The sequence below is a fragment of the Oratosquilla oratoria genome, chromosome 18 (assembly GCF_046742065.1).
Source record: "Oratosquilla oratoria isolate Oo_2021 chromosome 18, ASM4674206v1, whole genome shotgun sequence".
NCBI classification, from domain to species: Eukaryota; Metazoa; Arthropoda; class Malacostraca; order Stomatopoda; family Squillidae; genus Oratosquilla; species Oratosquilla oratoria.
The window spans coordinates 645,315-665,000 of record NC_134794.1 but is presented as its reverse complement, the minus strand read 5'-3'; the positions used below and the strand labels follow the sequence as shown (position 1 = coordinate 665,000).

Here is a 19,686-nt window from a genome sequence, read left to right as displayed (position 1 = left end):
TGTTTGCACGAAAAAAAAAATCGTAAAAGTTGTACAAATGCTGCACACTAGGAATTTATACTACGGGACCCATGAACAGTCTTCTTTGTTCAAGGCCCGTCTTCAATGGTCACCCATGGGTGCACGCAACAACACCTCAGCAGCAGTTTAGAGGGATCATGGCATTGGGGTGTGGGGGGGGGGAGCAAAGACCAGCGACTGGGAATTGGGGTGGGGTGGGGAGCAAAGACCAGCGACCGGGAATTGGGGTGGGGGGGGGAGCAAAGACCAGCGACCGGGAATGTGCTGTAACGACTCCCCTCCGTTCTCCCCTATCTAGTGTGTGTGTGTGTGTGTGTGTGTGTGTGTGTGTATTCACTTGGTCTTTGGATCACGTGTTGGACTCGTGATCGACAGCTATTTCCCTCCTGGAAGAGAGCTCAGAGCTCGTAGGTCCGATCTATGGGTAATGCTATGACCTTGCACACACACACACCCCCAACTCCCCGCCCACGAGAGTTGGAGTAACACCCCTCAGCGCTGCGATACTGATATTATTTCAGCCCCGGGCGAGAGTCGAACCCGGACCTCCGTAGTGGCAGGCCAGAGCTCTAACCACAGCGCCATGAGTGGTGTGTGTGTGTGTGTGTGTGTGTGTGTGTGTGTGTGTGTGTGTGTGTGTGTGTGTGTGTGTGTGTGTGTGTGTGTGTGTGTGTGTGTGTGTGTGTGTGTGTGTGTGTGTGTGTGTGTGTGTCAACCCTATGGTACATCGTACACGAGTGGGGATTCGTGGGCCGTATGCTCAATAACTGTAGGCATGGAAATGAAATGTCTAGTTCAGCGGCGCAAACGTTGAGGTGCACCTGGCGGCGGCAGCAACAGCCACAGCTGGGCATCGGTGGTGCTCTGGCCGGCCAAGCAGCGCTCGCTCAAGATCGACCAGCCAGGGCTTCTCCGTTATCGTTTTGCCTCGACGGCGGCACAATTTTCCGGGCACTCGCCATGACCATCCTCCAAAGGCGGCACAGGCGCTTTAACGGGACAAACTCAATGGTGCCATCGATTTCCCTTGACATCCTCCTGGGCGGAGCACGACACATGCAACTGCAAATGTAATTGTACAAAGAAAATGTCGTCAAAGGACTACAACGCGGCACTGCGAACCCAACGCGTCCCTGCTGGCTTCCATCTGTGAAGGTCCGCCTCGGTCCAGGACGAGGGTCGAAAATCCGATGCGACCCACACCTAAAGGGGGTCTTGGAGGGTTTCCCTTCTGTGCGCAGGTTACGACGTATTAATATCTTAAGGATTTGTGTTTCGGCTACGAGCGAGCGAGGAGTGATTTTGCCGAGACGACCGGGGGAGTGGGGGGGGGGGGGATTTAACTCCTGCCGTCCGGATTCGTCAGGACACCGTGTTCAGCTGAACCGTGCACTCTTTTCGTCTCCTGTTTGTTTTTTCGGTTGACATACAGCCGTTAGGCTTCGTGCTTCCCTCTATTTTCGCTCTGTTGTCACTACAGACGGTATCCTTTCAGCAACGCCCCGTGGTCCAACCTTGGGGGCAGCAATGTCGCACCCAAGAGATGTCGTCACAGAGGTAGAAAAAAAAAAACAAAAAAAGGGGGGGGGAATTGGAGAGAATGGCAGGACGGAGGAACAGAACAATTTGAATGTGAACAACATTCTTCTTCTTTAAGTGGCGACTTGTCTCCAACTGTGTCGTGGCCGTAGAGAACTATAAGTCCCTAAATGTTGGCAGGATGACATGAATTGTACCTGTCATAATTGTTACATCTCAGTTCTCTAGACTATAAGCAACATGGTCTGCTAAATACTGGGTACGAGTATATTACATCACCCTCTACCAAGGCTCAATTATATAATCAAAATAATGATACTTTGTGATCGTAGGGGTAATAGGATTCTGATTAATAATTTGGGGTACATCATTTGCGTCTGTATGTTGACATATATAAATTGGACCCCGATATATTTAGTTAATCATGCCAAAACTTGTTTCTTTAACAATCATATCCATTACTATAATGGTACCACACACGTGCACGTACATACGCGCGGCTCTGTGCTGTCGATGAAGGCAGGCGACGGCTTCAGTCCAAGATGGAGCCACGGGGCTTGAAAGCTCCTCCACTAAAATTGCAGTTATCGTTCCCCCTGAGCAATAACGTAAAGTGTGTGTGACTCATTCACCATGGTCTTGGAACACGTGTTGGACTCGTGACTGACATCTATTTATCTCCCGAAAGAGAGCTCTGAACTCATATAACCGATTTATGGGTAATATGACCTAAAAAACATAAACCCCCCTCCCACGAGAGTTGGAGTAACAACTCGCAGGGCAGCGATACTGAAATTATTTCAGCCCTGGGCGGGATTCGAACCCGGGCCGCCGCAATGGCCCTCGGGAACTCTACAACTGTATTTACCTAGTTGTATTTTGCGGGAAGGGGAGCTATGCTCGTGGTGTGTGTGTGTGTGTGTGTGTGCGTTTGTATTCACTTGGTCTTGGTCTTTGGATCACGTGTTGGACTCGTGATCGACAGCTATTTCCCTCCTGGAAGAGAGCTCAGAGCTCGTAGGTCCGATCTATGGGTAATGCTATGACCTTTCACACACACACACACCCAACTCCCCGCCCACGAGAGTCAGAGTAACGACCCGAAGCGCAGCAGTACCGAAACAATTTCGGCCCTGGGCAGGATTCGAACCAGGAGCTGCGGGCCACTTTCGTGGCAGCTCAGCTTCCTACCAACTACGCCACCGAGTCGTGTGTGTGTGTGTGTGTGTGTGTGTGTGTGTGTGTATTCACTTGGTCTTTTGGATCACGTGTTCGACTCGTGATCGACAGCTATTTCCCTCCTGGAAGAGAGCTCAGAGCTCGTAGGTCCGATCTATGGGTAATGCTATGACCTTTCACACACACACACCCCCAACTCCCCGCCCACGAGAGTCAGAGTAACGACCCGAAGCGCAGCTGTACCGAAATTAATTTCGGCCCTGGGCAGGATTCGAACCAAGCACTACGCGCACCACCATGCTAGTAGTTCATCGTTCTACCAACTGCGCCACTGTGTGTGTGTGTGTGTATGTGTGTGGATGAGTGAGCGTGTGTGGGTGTCAGAGAGTGCCTGTGTTAGATCAGTATGACCCACTGCACGCGAGTTCCGATCCCTCACTCAAGAGGGTAACAACTGTCGATCACGAGCCCATCACGTGATTCAGTCCGCTACATGCTGTCGGGCGTGGAGGGGGGCATTCGATGGTGAAATTTAAAACACGTAAGTTGCCGCGAGCGAAATAGTGCGCACTGATAATGAAAATTCATTGGTGGAGACCCATTGGCATCAGTCACAGCTAACCATTACACTCGTTGACGTTAACATCGTAATCAGGCGACATTTCTATGTGTTTACATAAACACCGCCCGTCGAGCGCCGTAGAAAATGGAAGCGTAGTGCAATCCCAAGATTATTCTAATTTACAGCTCTCATCAGAGAGAACGGCATATTGTTCAGGAGTAACTTAAAAAAATATTGGAAATTTGAGCCTTACCGACTGCCAATGAGAATAAAAAGGGGACCACCACTTTATTACCACTCCGGTGAGACATACTTCTAGAAAAGATGATGACATCATATCGGCGGATTTTGTGACGCGTGCACGTGTCGGAAATAATCAAATTTTCAAATGATAATATCAAATGCGTTTGGCCATGGGCAACGATGAGAGGGGTGGCTGCTGCCACAACAAATGAACCACTTCTGAATATCAGTGACAGAGATGAACATTAAATTCATCATTACCCATTCAACAGGGTGATGCTCTTTGTAAATTTGTTTTATTAAGTGAGTGAGTGAGAGAGAGAGAGAGAGAGAGAGAGAGAGAGAGAGAGAGAGAGAGAGAGGGGGGGGGGGGATTCAATGCCACGATTGTTCTACACACACACACACACACACACACACACACACACACACACACACACACACACACACACACACCCTGCAGGTGACGTGTATAATACCGGAGGAGAGTTTGGTGCAAACACAACACCGGTCACTCTTGACTATAATCAAATACAGTTCCTTTCGATTCCCACGCTATAATCAACTATAATTACTCATTATCATGGGAAACGTGAAATTGCCAGTAATACCTACCTGCAAGACATAACTACGGCTGCCCCCCCCACACCATTTCCCCCCACCTCACCTCGCTCGACTGGAAGGCAGCCTAAAACTCACAATTACGGGCGAAAATAATCTGACATTAATTTGCAGATTATTTTTCTTTTTCTACACAAGGAGTAGAATTTCGTCAATATCAACATTATTTTGCTTTTACTCTCATAAATGACCCGGGGCATCTATCAAAATGGTACAATTATCCGGATTGTCTGCTTTGAAACATTCTTCCTCGGCATCTCGGATGATCGTTTGTATTCTAGGAATATGCTAACTCCCTCGGGCTGTCTCAAATCATGTAACACATGCACACGAAGCTATCGTTGTATATAACGACCTTATATAATCTTAACATAAAGTCCAAAATAGCTGATAGGGTGTCGGTGCGAGGTCTCTTTGTGCCACATTTTCTCTTAAGCAGAAGTTCTTTTATGTCTCCTTCCACTGCAAGTTTCGGGGCAGCAGCTGCAGCTGCAGGCAGCCAGGCAGGCAGGATGGAAGACGCTTCCCATAAGGCCCCTTCGTCCGCAGGTAAGGGATGGGTAACAGATTAACAATACGCTCGGAAAGAAACTGTACCGTGTATATGTATATGTACATACATGTTATATATATATATATTTATATGTATATATATATATATATATATATATATATATATATATATATATATATAACACAAGAAACCCACAGTCGGAGAAAATAAACTTCGAATAAAAGAAGATTCTATATTTCGGCTACCAGTTGTAGCCCTCTTCAAGAAAGTACCTGAAGAAGGTTACCGTTGGTAGCCGAAATATAGAGTCTTCTTTCATTCGAAGTTTATTTTCTCCGACTGTGGGTTTCTTGTGTGTTATTTACAAATGTGCTACTACATTTCTCTTTAGAAATATTATATATATATATATATATTTATATACATATATATATGAATATATATATATATATATGTATATATAAGTATATATAAGTATATATATATATATATATATATATATATATATCAATGACTAAGGATATTTGTTAGCCCTTTTGGATATAAAGGAGTCTTATAACAGGGTAGACAGGAAGGCATTGTGGGAGGTATTGCAGATAATATATGGGACGGAGGGGGGGGGTGTCTGCAAAGGGCATTCAAGAACTTTTACACGGGTAGTAAAGCTTGCTGGGGATGGTGAGATTGAATGGTGTGAGATGAAGGTGGGGCTGCGCCAGGAGTGTGTTATTTCACCACGGCTGGCTGTTCAATATGTAGATGGATGGAGTAGTAAGGGAGGTGGTTGCGAGGATAAAGGTCAGGGGATTGGAGATGATGGGTAAAGAGACTGGAGGGAAGCGAGAGGTGTGCGCCAGTTGTTTGCTGATGACACTGGGCTTATGGCTGGGTCAGGGGAGGATAGTCTGCGGCAGCTAAGTGTCAGGGATTGGTTGTGAGGCATGTGATCGGGAGAGTTTGAGAGTAAATGTGGGCAAGAGCAAAGTGATGAGATGTACAATATTTGTGGGTGGCGGCAAACGGAAGGTAAGTATCAAGGGAGAAAGGTTAAAGTGGATAGTTTTTAAATGTTTAGAGTCGTATATGGCAGGGAATGGAGGAGGGATGGTGGAGGTCAACTTGGGGAGAATGAAAAGAGTCAACGGAAATAGACATATGGCTGCGCCTACGACAGAGACTTGGAATCTAAGGGAAGCAAAGGGGAGAGTTTTAAATGTGTTTGAGATGAAGTGCTCGAAAAGTAAGGTGGGCGTTTCGAAGCTGGAGATGGTAAGAAATGGGGAGGTGAGGACGAGAATGGGGGGTGGAAATGGGGCTAGTAGATAAGCTAGACGAAAGAACACTGGGATGGTTTGGGCGCATGAATGAATGAAGAAAGACTACCAAAACGGGTATAGAAGGCAGAGGTGGATGGAGTGAAACTGAGGGGTAGACCAAGAATGAGATGGGTGGATAGATGGGGTGAAGGGGGCCTTGAGTAAAAGGAAAAATGACTTTCGAAAAAGGAAAAGGCAAGAGATGGGTGCGAGACAAAAATAAACATAAAACTTAGGGGAGCGGTGCGGTATGGGAAATATATTCGAAATACAAATAAATCCGACAATTACCCCGGGACTCCAACCGGGGCTTTGCATGACGTTTGGCCAGAGCTCTACCGACTGAGCAGTTCAGTCGGTAGAGCTCTGGCCTAGCGTCAAGCGAGGCCTCGGTTCGAGTCCCGGGGTAACTGTCGGAATTGTTTGAGTTGACATTCCCCGTCAATGGCGATTCTCTTCATATATATGTATATATATATATGTATATATATGTATATGTATATATGTATATATATATATATGTATATATATGTATATGATAAATTGTTTAAGACAAATGAGAGAGTGATAGGTGGGGAAGGGTAAACGAAGATGGGCTAAGAATACATTTATTGTTCTTACGTTTCGGTTTCTCTGAGGAAGGTTATAATAACCGAAACGTAAGAACAATAAATGTATTCTTAGCCCATCTTCGTTTACCCTTCCCCACCTATCACTCTCTCATATATATATATATATATATATATATATATATATATATATATATATATATATATATATATATATATATATATCCTCGTACTAAGTCATATTCTCGATCACGCAACCTACCAGAATTCTATAGGTTTAATTATAATATTGGACTTCGTTCCAAATTCTTGTTTTCAATTATCAATGTTCTTATTTGATCTATCTATTTGAAATGAAAAGATAAATGAATAGAGAGTATTTCAAAAACCTGAAAATCTTATCTAAAAAATTATATATATATATATATAAATATATCCTATGCACCTGATCAAAATAACAGTAGGGTTAATACCACCAGTCCTAACAGTGCATATAGGTAAATTATCTTACGTCAAATAGAAAGTTCACGGCATTACATAATTATATACCTTTAATATACGCATAGAAATAGAACGCAAAATAAATCTCACATTGCTAGCTCATCTCCGTTTTCTATCGTGACAACAAACTACCAATTTTCTTTGTCACATTTCATAATGCGATAGCAGATGGTCCTTCTTGACTGTGGTCTGGTGTTATAGTGTTGGTCATAACAGTAACTATCACTATGGTGCCAGTTATGATGATGATGATGATGATAACGTCTCCAAAAAGTGTTTGGCATGGAAATGGTGTGGGACTGGTGTGTTAATAGGCATGCACTGTACCTTGTACTTGTGCATCTTGTACACGGATAAGAAAAACCCTGAATGTGCCTAATACGATGGTTGTGAAAGTTTACTCTAATATATATAATGGCATTACAGAAAATGTTGACACATGTAAGGGTAAATTTTGAACATTTGTTCATAAACTGAGACTTTTCTACGGAAATGTTTGAGAAATAACGACAGGAGGAAGGACGGCGCGCGGTTAGAACGACAGAGGAGTACACATTGTAATGACAATGGGTTTTTCTTTTACTGACCATGCTTTTAATACTTGTCGTACCTCAACATCACTACTATGTCAATTTACCCGCTTTGTACTCACTGTATTCTCCAAGATTACATTCTCTATAAAAAGTAATCAAATAGCCTAATATGTATGTGATGCTTGCCATCAGATGATTTACCTACAAATCGTTATACGGAACTGGGCTCCCCCCCCCCTCTCTCTCTCTTTCTAATCTCTTCTGATACAACCATGCTGACCACCACGCAACTGCTGCTGCTCTCCTTGGCCGCCACCATTGCGGCGACGACAAGAACCCCCCTTCCCCTCCCCCCCCCTGTGCGAGACGGTCTCCAAGGTTACTGGTCACTGCTGATCAAATATGTCGTCCCTCTCTCTCTCTCTCTCTCTTTCTTAAATTTAACTGAGGGGACACACTGGGGGTGCAATGGGGTAGCAATATCTCGCCCGCCCCCCTGCAACCAAATCCAGTGAGAGAGAGAGAGAGAGAGAGAGAGAGAGAGAGAGAGAGAGAGAGTGTGTGTGTGTGTGTGTGTGTGTGTGTGTGTGTGTGTGTGTGTGTGTGTGTGTGTGTGTGTGTGTGTGTGTGTATTTGTGTGTGTGTGTGTGTGTGTGTGTGTGTGTGTGTGTGTGTGTGTGTGTGTGTGTGTGTGTGTGTGTGTGTGTGTGTGTGTGTGTGTGTGTGTAAAACGGGGAGTGTTTCTTGTCCGCCCCACCACGGCTGAATATAACCGCCTGTCAGGAAAAAAAATCTGGGATGAGATGCCGTCGGGCGATTTATATTCAGTCTTTTCTTCGGCAATACTCGGAGGCGTTTCCATGGTTGAGGAAAAGACGTCCCCCCCCCACCCCGCGCAAACAGCCTGGAACACAGAGGTGGTCAAGAAGATGGGAAGAACAGTGGCAGAACGGAGAAGCAGTGAAATATATATATATATATATATATATATATATATATATATATATATATATATAGAGAGAGAGAGAGAGAGCGAGAGAGAGAGAGAGAGAAAGAGAGAGAGACACATAAATAAGAAACAGCATTACTTTATGAGTGGTGACTAATATAAAATCGTAAAATGATAATTATACGTGACTCTGGTCCGTAGGGATGCCGTTCAAATGACCAACGTATCGAGCCTTTAGGGCTCACCGAGTGGAATATCGTCTGCGAAGGTGGGTTGGGGGTTGAGGGGGGGGTTGGATGAGCTCTGCGCCAAAGCTGCCCCCGCGAGGGTGGCAACACTGAAACGGTCCATCCACAAGACTACCTACTACTCTCCCATTCACGCCCGCGTTGCTTATTACGTCACGTCCAGGACCGAGGCCCCCATCCCCCGCCCCCATCCCTCGGCCCTCCAAACAAACGGGGCCTGGGGCCATCCCAGGGCCACACTCCTAATCCTCGTCCTCGTCCTCGTCCTCCTCTTCTTCGTCTTCTTGTTTTTGGAGACTTTCAGTTCGCAAGGTTGTGTGGGGGTAGGGGAGGGGAAGAAAGGATGAGAAGTGAGGGGAGGGGAGGGAGGGGGAGGGGGAAGAAGAGAAGTAAAGAATGGGGGCGAGAAGCGGTCAGAGTGACGAAGGTTGGGGGGACGGGAAGGGAGCTCAGGTGAGGCAAGGGGGAAAAGTGAAGAAAAGGAGGAGAGGAGAAGAGGAGGAGAGGAGAAGGGAGGGGATGGGAGGAGAGGAGAGTAGAGGGGAAGAGAGGGGAGGGGAGAAAGGAGTTCCAGGCGCCGGTCTGGGGTTACGGGGGGCGTATGAGGCGGGAGTTTTCCCTCATTACCGTTTAATGGGGCCCATTATTTGGGGGCAAGGAGGGCTAGACCGACGCCGTGATACGGCACCACTCGCTCCTCGACCGACCGAGCGCAGGAGAGGGGGGGGGGATTTATTCCACGGACACCCTTAACCCTTTACGCCACGATCACGCCCCCCACCCCACCTCACCCAACGCCCACCCTTCCTCTAGGGTGAATAAAATCGCCCGACGACAAAGGGCTGCTCATAGACGAACTACTAACACTATCCCCATTTTTTTTTCTCTTCAGGTCAGTAGTTATGTGATGCTCGTGATACTCGGGTGGGGGAAGGACGGCATCATTCCCCTTGCCTGGATGTGCAGATTTCCGTTGCCCCAAGTCTACAACGGTGAGTCTGGCGAGGGAAGGAACTACAGTGCACTCGATTCGTCCACGCGGGCCACAGCGAGCCTCATGCCGGACTGCGTCTTTGCAAGTTCTAAGGTCACCCAGGATCGAACTCGGGCCATGATGCAGAAAAAAGGCAAAAAATAATAAATTCTCTTTTCTACAATAAACCCATAGATAAGGCGAGCCTTCTACGCCTGCATAACCCTCATGGAGGAGATAAGGATCTGTCGGTCTTTAACTCCCGACCCCCGACCACCGAGATGAATCAAATCGTCCCAAGACATCCATTGACAAAAAAAAAGTCCTTCTGTCTGTCTGTCTGTCAGTAGACCTCGGATAAACCTGGAGGTTCTTCTCTCATCAATAAAAATGAAGTCCTTAGCCAGAAGAGAATCCTTAAAGGTGCCACATTCGGTGTCTGACGTCATGTAGGTCCCCGGCGCGGCGGGTATCTACAGTAAAAGTGACCGACCCTCCCAGAGGCGCCCGGTCCTCCCCAAGGTCCGCGCCTCCCCCAGAACAATAACCGAATTATTAAATGACTAAACTACTGAATTGTTTATTCAATGAATAACATAAATGAATGCATCCACAAGTATATAAATATGAGCATAACAATAAATGGATTCAAGGACGCAAACTGGACCACCTCATGATATTTCATCTCCTTGGCGACATAAAAGCAAAAGCAAAAAAAAAAAAAAAAAAAAAAAAAAAAAGCGGTGCAACGAGTAACTCGCTAGATCCCAGTTTCGCTGGCGGTCTGCTCTCGCCACCTCTTCCTTCTGGACGAAAATCTGCACGACCCAATTTCCACCTCTCCCTCCGACACCCACTCGTCTTCCCTCTTTTATCTCATTTCCTTGCGAATAAAGTCGTCCCGTCCCCGGCCCACTGACCGGACCAGAAAGAGTGCAGCAGCAGCAGCAGGACATTTCAGTAATAAAGAAAAATAACCACATAAAAATACTTAATCAAGCAGAATACATACGTATCCTATATCGTCTGCATAACTGTCTTACTACGTTTTGCGAATTTTCACCACAGTATTTACTATTTCGAAGATTACATTCTCAGCAGAGCCATACAAATGGATCCCCTTTCACACGAAAAGGAGAAAGAAACAGTTAACGAACACAAGACCACGTCAAACCGAACTCCAGTTAATCACAGGTTAAATATACACACACACACACACACATATATATATATATATATATATATATACAGTATATATGTATATATACAGTATATATTTATGTATACTGTATATACAGTATATATATATGTATATATACATATATATATATATATATATATATTAGAGATGAGGGGAAGGGCGGTGAGATACACACACACGTATATATATACTATATATATATATATATATATATATATATATATATATGTATATACATACATATATATATATATGTATGGATATATGTATACATATGTATATATCTGTATATATATATGTATGTACATATATATATATATATATTATATATGAGGGGAAGGGCGGTGAGATATATATATATATATATATATAAATATATATATATATACATATATATATATATATATATATATACATATATATATATATACATACATATACATATATATATATATATACATATATATACATATATACATAATTATAAAATGAAGAAACAAGGTATAGAATATATGACATAGTGAAGAGGGCATTCGGAGAGGTAGTGGAAGAAGCACACGTGACAGACGTTTGAACCGTCCTGGTAACCAATAAGTATGGGACAATTGCTCATAATTTATATTATAATTTAAATAATTTTGAAATTTCATGAGAAATACAACTATCTAATTTGTACAAACATTGATGAAGATTAACATTTATCCCCTTACTAGATTTGATCAAACTGCATTCAATTAAATTTCTTTCTGTTATGTTGTTGTTGTATGTGATGACTTTAGCGTTATCCCAGTCAACTGGGAGGTTAAAATGGTTCATGTGGTTGAATATACCGCTAGATTGGTACCCCTCTCTAACGTATTTCTTGTGTTGATTGATTCGTGTTGTGAGTGTTTTAGCAGTCTGACAAACATAAACTGATTACATGATTTACAAGGTATTTTGTACACACACCCTTTATCACTATTGACAGAATTATTTATGAGCAATTGTCTTACAGTGTTCTTATTGTTAAAAACTACATTAATGTTAAATTTACGTAATATATTTGGAATGTTTTGTAGGTTCTCTTGGTACGGTAGAATTAGCAAGTTATTCATATTGAAAGTTTGAGTTGACCTAAGGTTATAAAATGTCCTTTTAGCACGATTGTAAGCTGTGTCAAGAACATGTGTGGGGTATTGTAGCTTAGTACCAATGTCGTAAATACATCTTATTTCATCATCGATGTACTCTGGGCTGCAAATGCGTAGGGCCCTGAGGAACATCGACGAAAAAACAGATCTCTTTACGCCATCAGGGTGTGAGGAATAATAGTGTATATATCAACAAACATGGGTTGGTGTGCGATATGCACTAAACTTCAACTCACTTTCACGGCGGTAAATATTACAATCAAGGAAAGGCAAAATACCCTCACACTCTATCTCCACCGTGAACTTAATGGAACTGACCAAATTATTAAGTTTACATAAAAAATCATTTACATTATCTTGAATGGGCCACAGACATAGGATGTCATCAATGTACCGCATCCATGTTATGTTGGGGGGAATGATCTTACTTAAAATTTTAGTTTCAAAAAAATCCATATATAAATTACTCAATACGGGGGAGAGAGGATTACCCATGCTCTTGCCAAATTTCTGAGGATAAAATTTATCATTAAATTGGAATTTGCAATCTTTAACACAATTTGATCAGTTCAATTAAGGTGCCTGAAGGTAATGGTAAATCGTGCTTATTTAACTCTTCTTTTAGATAGATTAAAAGGTCATCCAAAGGAACTTTCGTAAACAAACTAACAATATCATAACTTACCAATTTAAATTCATAATCTGGTTTTACCTCACTTAGTTTGTTAATGAGGTCTAATGAGGTCTAAGTGAGGTAAAACCAGATTATGAATTTAAATTGGTAAGTTATGATATTGTTAGTTTGTTTACGAAAGTTCCTTTGGATGACCTTTTAATTTATCTAAAAGAAGAGTTAAATAAGCACGATGATGAGGATGATGAGGATGACGACGACGACGACGACAACGACCATGGTTACAATGACGAAGAGGACGATGGTAATGATGATGATGATGATGATGATGATGATGATGATGATGATGGCGACGACGACAACGACTATGGTTACAATGACGAAGAGGATGATGGTGATGATGATGATGATGATGACAACGACCATAATTACAATGACGAAGGGGATGGTGGTGATAATGGCGGCCATGAGGAAGGAGGATGACAGTGGCGACCGTGGTGCCTAAAAAAAGTTCTTGATGAAAGCGCCCGTGGTATCATCATCCAGCGTAGTTTCGCCGTTTGAGCCAGCAAGGCTGCCGGTCTCGGTGGTCCTCATGTTTGCACGACGAAGTACATGTCATGTCGACGGTGAAGTGTGATGACGTTTTGGCAGGCAGTAGTGATGAGCGCTGCTAGATCTTGAGGTGAGACTGACCCAATGGCGCTTGTGCTGGGCTGAACAGGTCTCTACTGTGGCGCTTTGAAGCGACGCACCAGTCCAGATGCGTTCCTCGTACGATCGAGACGACGAAGACGACGACGACGACGACGACGACGACAACGACAGATAATCAACTAGATAGAACATCATATCAGTAATGGTGGTGGCGGCGTCGGGAGGAGGAGAAAGAGGAGATGATGGAGGCAGTGGTGGAGATAAATGTGGAGGTGTGGCTGGTGGGAACGGTCGAGGGTGACGGTCGGAGGAGGAGGAGGAGGAAGGTGGCTGGCTGGAAGAAGAAGGGGGGGTAAGAGAACGGCGAGGAAAGGAGGAGGAGGAGAAGGAGAAGGAGGAGGAGGAGGTGGAGGAGGAGGAGGTTGCTGCGGAAGCGGTATCGGTGGGTGAGGCAGTGGGGGTCAAAGAGAGAAATGGAGGAGGAAGAGGAGGAGGAGTAGGAGAAAGAGGAGGGGGAGGAAGAGAAAAAGTAAAATGGGAAAAGAAGGACGAGAGCGAGGAGGAAGAAGAAAAAGAGAAGGAGGAGGAGGAGGAAGAGAAAAAGTAAAATGGGAAAAGGACGAGGGCGAAGAGAAAGAGGAGGCAGAGGAAAAGGAAGGGAAAAAAGAGAAGGAACAGAAAAAGAGAAAAATAAAGGGGGGAAAAAGAAGGACGAGAGCGAGGAGGAGGAGGAGGAGGAGGAAAAGGAGGAGAGGAGGTTAGTAGTGAACAGAAGATAAATGAGGATGTACAGAAAGAAAGACGGAGGCGAGGCCAGGCCAGGCCAGGCCAGGTGTCAAAAGAAAAAGAAAAAGAAAGAGAAAGAGGAGGAGGAGCATAGAAGAAAGCAGAGGAAAAGAACGAGAAGGAGAAAAGAAGGACGAGGGCGAGGAGGAGGAGGAGGAGAGGGAAATAGAAGAAACAAAGGAAAGTGAATACGAAGAAAGGGAGGAGGAATAAGAAGAAAAGAGGCGGTAGGAGGGCGAGGAGGAGGAGGAGGAGGAAGAAAGGAAGGGAGCGAGGGAAGGGAAAGGGAGAGGGAAGGAGGGAGGGAGGGAGGGAGGGAGGGAGGGAGGGAGTGGGAGTGGGTGGGGGGCGAGACAAGGCCCCGGTAATGATGATGACCTCCCTGATATTGATGACGACGACGACGACGACGACAACGACAATTGTGGTGCTCCAGCGGATATGATGATGATGATGATGATGATGATGATGATGATGATGATGATGATGATGATGATGATGATGATGATGATGATGATGATGATGATGATGATGATGATGATGATGATGATGATGATGATGATGATGATGATGATGATGATGGCAACGGCGGGATGATGGTGGTGGGGTGGTTGTGATTATAATGATGGTGTTGATGATGTGACTGTTGGAGGTAATGATGGTGACGATGATGATTAGGCTGGTGATGATGATGTGGGTGGTGGTGATGGTGTTGGTAATGATGTGGGAGTGACGATGGTGGTGATGATGATGAGGGTAGTGGTGACGATGATGATGATGATGATGATTATGATGATGGTGATGATGGTGGTGGTGGTGATGGGAGGAGGGAATGCCGGGCCTTCCGACTTCTTGAAATTGTCGTGCCCTCACCCACCCACCCCCATCCCCTGCGAGACGTTTCGGCCTCGTTCGTTCGTTCGTTCGTTCGTTCGTGTGGGTAGAGACCCTTTTAAATCCCCCGATAAATCAGTTATTCTGTTTTATAACATAATATCAAATGGCGTTTTTTGGTAATATGCTGCTTTTATTGTTACCTAAGAGAACACATAAACTTATTTGAAATGACAAAGTATACTTCTTCTTTTCCTGAGTATTTTAGCAGGTATTTATACACACATATTTACATAATTCAATTTAATTGAATATCGCCCATAAAGAATTTAATATTTCCCAACTAAGCGCCTGAAACTCGCTAGACGCAAGTTATAGCTATCATGAGACGAAATTAAGAAAATTACAATAAGAATATAATATTTAAGAATTATTTTGATCAAACATTCTAAACCAAAAGCACAGTTCATAAAAAAATCAATTTTATGCAAGATTTTATAATCAATGTTAAAGTTAGGAAAATTTTACATATCAATGAGAAATGCAAAAAAATATCTTGATATATAAAAAACTATAACCAGTATTATACTTGGGTAAAACTTTATATATCAATGAGGAATGTAAAAACAAATACATTGAGGTCAAGTTTCCCCACTGAGGTTGACCTCAGGTCAATAGTGACATGATCTCCGAAAAAGAAAAAGACGAATCCTTTTCTTCTGCGCGGAACAGAAAATACAAATAATTTTCCAACACATAATATATTTGGCTGACTGAAAAATTCCCTTGCAAAAACCAAAACATCTTTTCTTAGAAGTGACTTTTGTTTTTGAGACAACAGCTTTCTATATAACAAATTAATAGAATGGAAATTCTCATGATATTATGCTATGAAGCAAAATAACCAATTTATCAGACGTTTAAAAGTGTGTATATACATATATATATATTATATATATATATATATATATATATATATTATATATATATATATATATATACAAATTGATGAAGGTGGAAAAAGAAGTCACTCGGAAGTCACACCACGTTACAATTTCTGCATGCGCCTATATGGCTTAGAATTAAAGTGCATTGTGGTTGATAAAAATGTATCTCTAATCACTGGGACCCATTCAGTGTTGTACAAATACTTTCCCGCGTTCGTATACTTACCATATGTACTATCATAGTGGAGATGGGTTGAACGCAAACTTTCGTGTATGTGTATGAACTCGAGCATACAGATATATAAGAAAACTTGCGCTTAGCTTATATCTCTCTTGATGGTGTATTGGTTTAAGTCACTCGGCACTGGTAACGTTCTCGCCGCATAGGTTCGAGTCCTCGGGCGTACCACGTTACAATTTCTGCATGCGCCTATATGGCTTAGAATTAAAGTGCATTGTGGTTGATAAAAATGTATCTCTAATCACTGGGACCCATTCAGTGTTGTACAAATATTTTCCCGCGTTCGTATACTTACCATATGTACTATCATAGTGGAGATGGGTTGAACGCAAACTTTCGTGTATGTGTATGAACTCGAGCATACAGATATATATATATATATATATATATATATATATATATATATATACACACATTTATATATATACATATAAATAAAATATATACATACATATATATATGTATATATATATGAATAAAATATATACATATATACATTTATATATATATATATATATATATATATATATATATATATATATATATATATATATAAATGAGGCAAAAACATCCGGGGTCGACAATTTCATGAGGCCGAAACGTCCTCGCACGTGGTGGTGATGATGGTAGTGGTACTAGTGATGATGGTGGTGGTGATGATGATGATGATAATGATGACAATGATGATGGTGGTGATGATTATATTGGGATATATACTTCCAATATGAATATTTCAAGGGGCCAGTGTTCTCCAGCCATAATATCCGAAATGATGGTCACCAACATCATTAACTGGAATCTTCCGCCTGACCCCACTCCACATGATCACCAGGTCACTAACTGAGTAAGGGTAGGCGTCTTTGGTCCCTCCCCTGTTCCCCTTTCAGTAAGGGAGTAATAAGGATAACACCCTCTTCCTATTCTGTACTATTGAAGAGGACTGAAGTTTACAGTCGAAATACATTCACCGTTTCCAATCTTTTCTTCTGCTCCGACTGTGGCAGTAGATTTTATTCACAAATGCCTTCCTACATTTTTCATCAGTGATACACACACACAATTATATACATATATATATATATATATATATATTTATATGTATATATATATAGGTATATATATGTATATATATATATATGTATATGCGGAAAAACCACCAAGGAAAAAGAAAAACTGATGACCAAGCGCTTTCGTCTATTCAGACATCCTCAGGGTACATAGAAAAGAAAAAGTACACAAGAATATATACAAAGAGTATGAGGTCAGGGAAGGAACCAGGAGAGGTTGCGAGGATCTAATGTCAACCTGACCCGTTCGCGGCAGCGGACGTTTGGGCTACTACTTTTTTCACAATAAAATTGTCTAACTTATACATACCATGACTTAAATTTAAGTTATTGACAAATGTATCTTTGATCAGACTGGATTCTATTATATTTCTCGTCAAATATGACTTATCTTTAACAATTTCTTTAGCACCCTCCCAATTTATACAATGATTAAAATCCCTTAGGTGAATAAATAAGGCATTAGACATTTGCCCACTCTTGACGCTATACTGATGTTGTTTTAACCTTACTTTTAATTCTTTTCCAGTCTGACCAATATAGCATTTGTCGCAATTTTTACATGGAATTGAATATATACATCCTTCTTCCTTATATGGAGAGTTTTTAATTAAAAGACTTCTAACTGTATTGGAGTTCTTAAATGCTACTTGAATGTTGAAAGTCTTAAGAATATGTGGTAGTTTGACGAAATTCTCGTTGAAAGGCAGTACAAGTAGGTTCTTTACATTAAAAGTTTTACTAGCTTTTTCCTCGTAGAAAGATTTCTTAGCCGATTTATAAGAAATCTCCACGAGGTGCTTAGGATATTTTAATTTTGAAGCTATGTTAGATATTCTTAAGAGTTCATCATCCAAAAACTCCGGACTGCAAATTCTATGGGCTCTCAGAAACATTGATGACAACACTGACATCTTTGTCCTGCAATGATGAGACGAATAAAAATGTACGTATGAAAGAACATTGGTGGGTTTTCTATAGACATCAAATTTGAAGGACCTTTCCTTTCTGTAAATCATAACATCAAGGAAAGGTAAATGATCATTTTCTTCTATTTCCATGGTAAATTTAAAATTGGGAGGGTGCTAAAGAAATTGTTAAAGATAAGTCATATTTGACGAGAAATATAATAGAATCCAGTCTGATCAAAGATACATTTGTCAATAACTTAAATTTAAGTCATGGTATGTATAAGTTAGACAATTTTATTGTGAAAAAAGTAGTAGCCCAAACGTCCGCTGCCGCGAACGGGTCAGGTTGACATTAGATCCTCGCAACCTCTCCTGGTTCCTTCCCTGACCTCATACTCTTTGTATATATTCTTGTGTACTTTTTCTTTTCTATGTACCCTGAGGATGTCTGAATAGACGAAAGCGCTTGGTCATCAGTTTTTCTTTTTCCTTGGTGGTTTTTCCGCATATTTAGAATCACGAGTTTATGTGATTTCTCATGCATATATGTATATATATATATGTATATATTTATATATATGTATGTATATACATATATATATACATACGTATATATGTATGTATATATATATGTATATATGTATGTACATATATAATATATATGTATATATATAATATATATATATGTATATATATAATATATATATAATATATATATATATATATATATATATATATATATATATATATATACATGTATATCTGGTGGAGTTCTATTACAAGAAATTCAACTTTGTATGCAATAGCGTACTATAGTAAAAAGTTACAAGCCCACAAGAATTCCTACTCGACAATCAAAAAAAGGAAGACTTGCTCTTCTTGTTTCTTCCCTCAAACATGTTGAAGCTCATCCTGGCTCTTGAGCTCATCCTGTAAAGGTCTTTACAGATGACGACCCACTGAGCTCCTTACAGAAAACGAGAAATCAAAACCAACGATTAACTCTCTCAGGAACCTGGAAGGCTGCCACTTAGGACCTCGACGGCCATGACCAGAGTAATGAGGAGTGCTGAGGACGCGGAAGCAACGCCCCCGCCTCACTCTTCAACGGCGGCGACACCCCCCCTCCCCCCCGCCTACCACTACTTGGGCATCTGAATCGACGCCGCCAGGCTCTCCTTCGCTCCGAAGGTCAGGTACCTCCGTGAGTCCACGAAGGCGAGGTTAAATCTCCTCAGAGCCTTGACGAGACGACCCTGGCTGCCAGGTGTCGGGTACAAGGTCCTCCGGGTGTACTCGTATATCCAAGCCGAACGCTCGGTGGTGGGCTATGCCGCCGCTGTGGCTCTCGTCTCCCTCCGGCCCAGTTTCTGGGACAAGCAGCTCGAAGTCGTGCAAAACCAGGATCTCTGCACTCTGTCACTGCGGGCCCTCCATGGACCAGCGTGGTCAATCTTAGACAGGAGGCAGGAGTCACCTCATTTCGCCTAACGGGCGAATAGGCTTT

The 19,686-nt window shown here is 42.3% G+C and overlaps 1 protein-coding gene across 1 annotated transcript in view; it reads right to left on the bottom strand.

Annotated features, from left to right (window-relative positions):
- The window catches only part of LOC143034961 (uncharacterized), a 61,950-nt gene that overhangs the window by 5,391 nt on the left and 36,873 nt on the right, over positions 1 to 19,686 (bottom strand). The gene's annotated exons all lie outside the window — the stretch shown is intronic.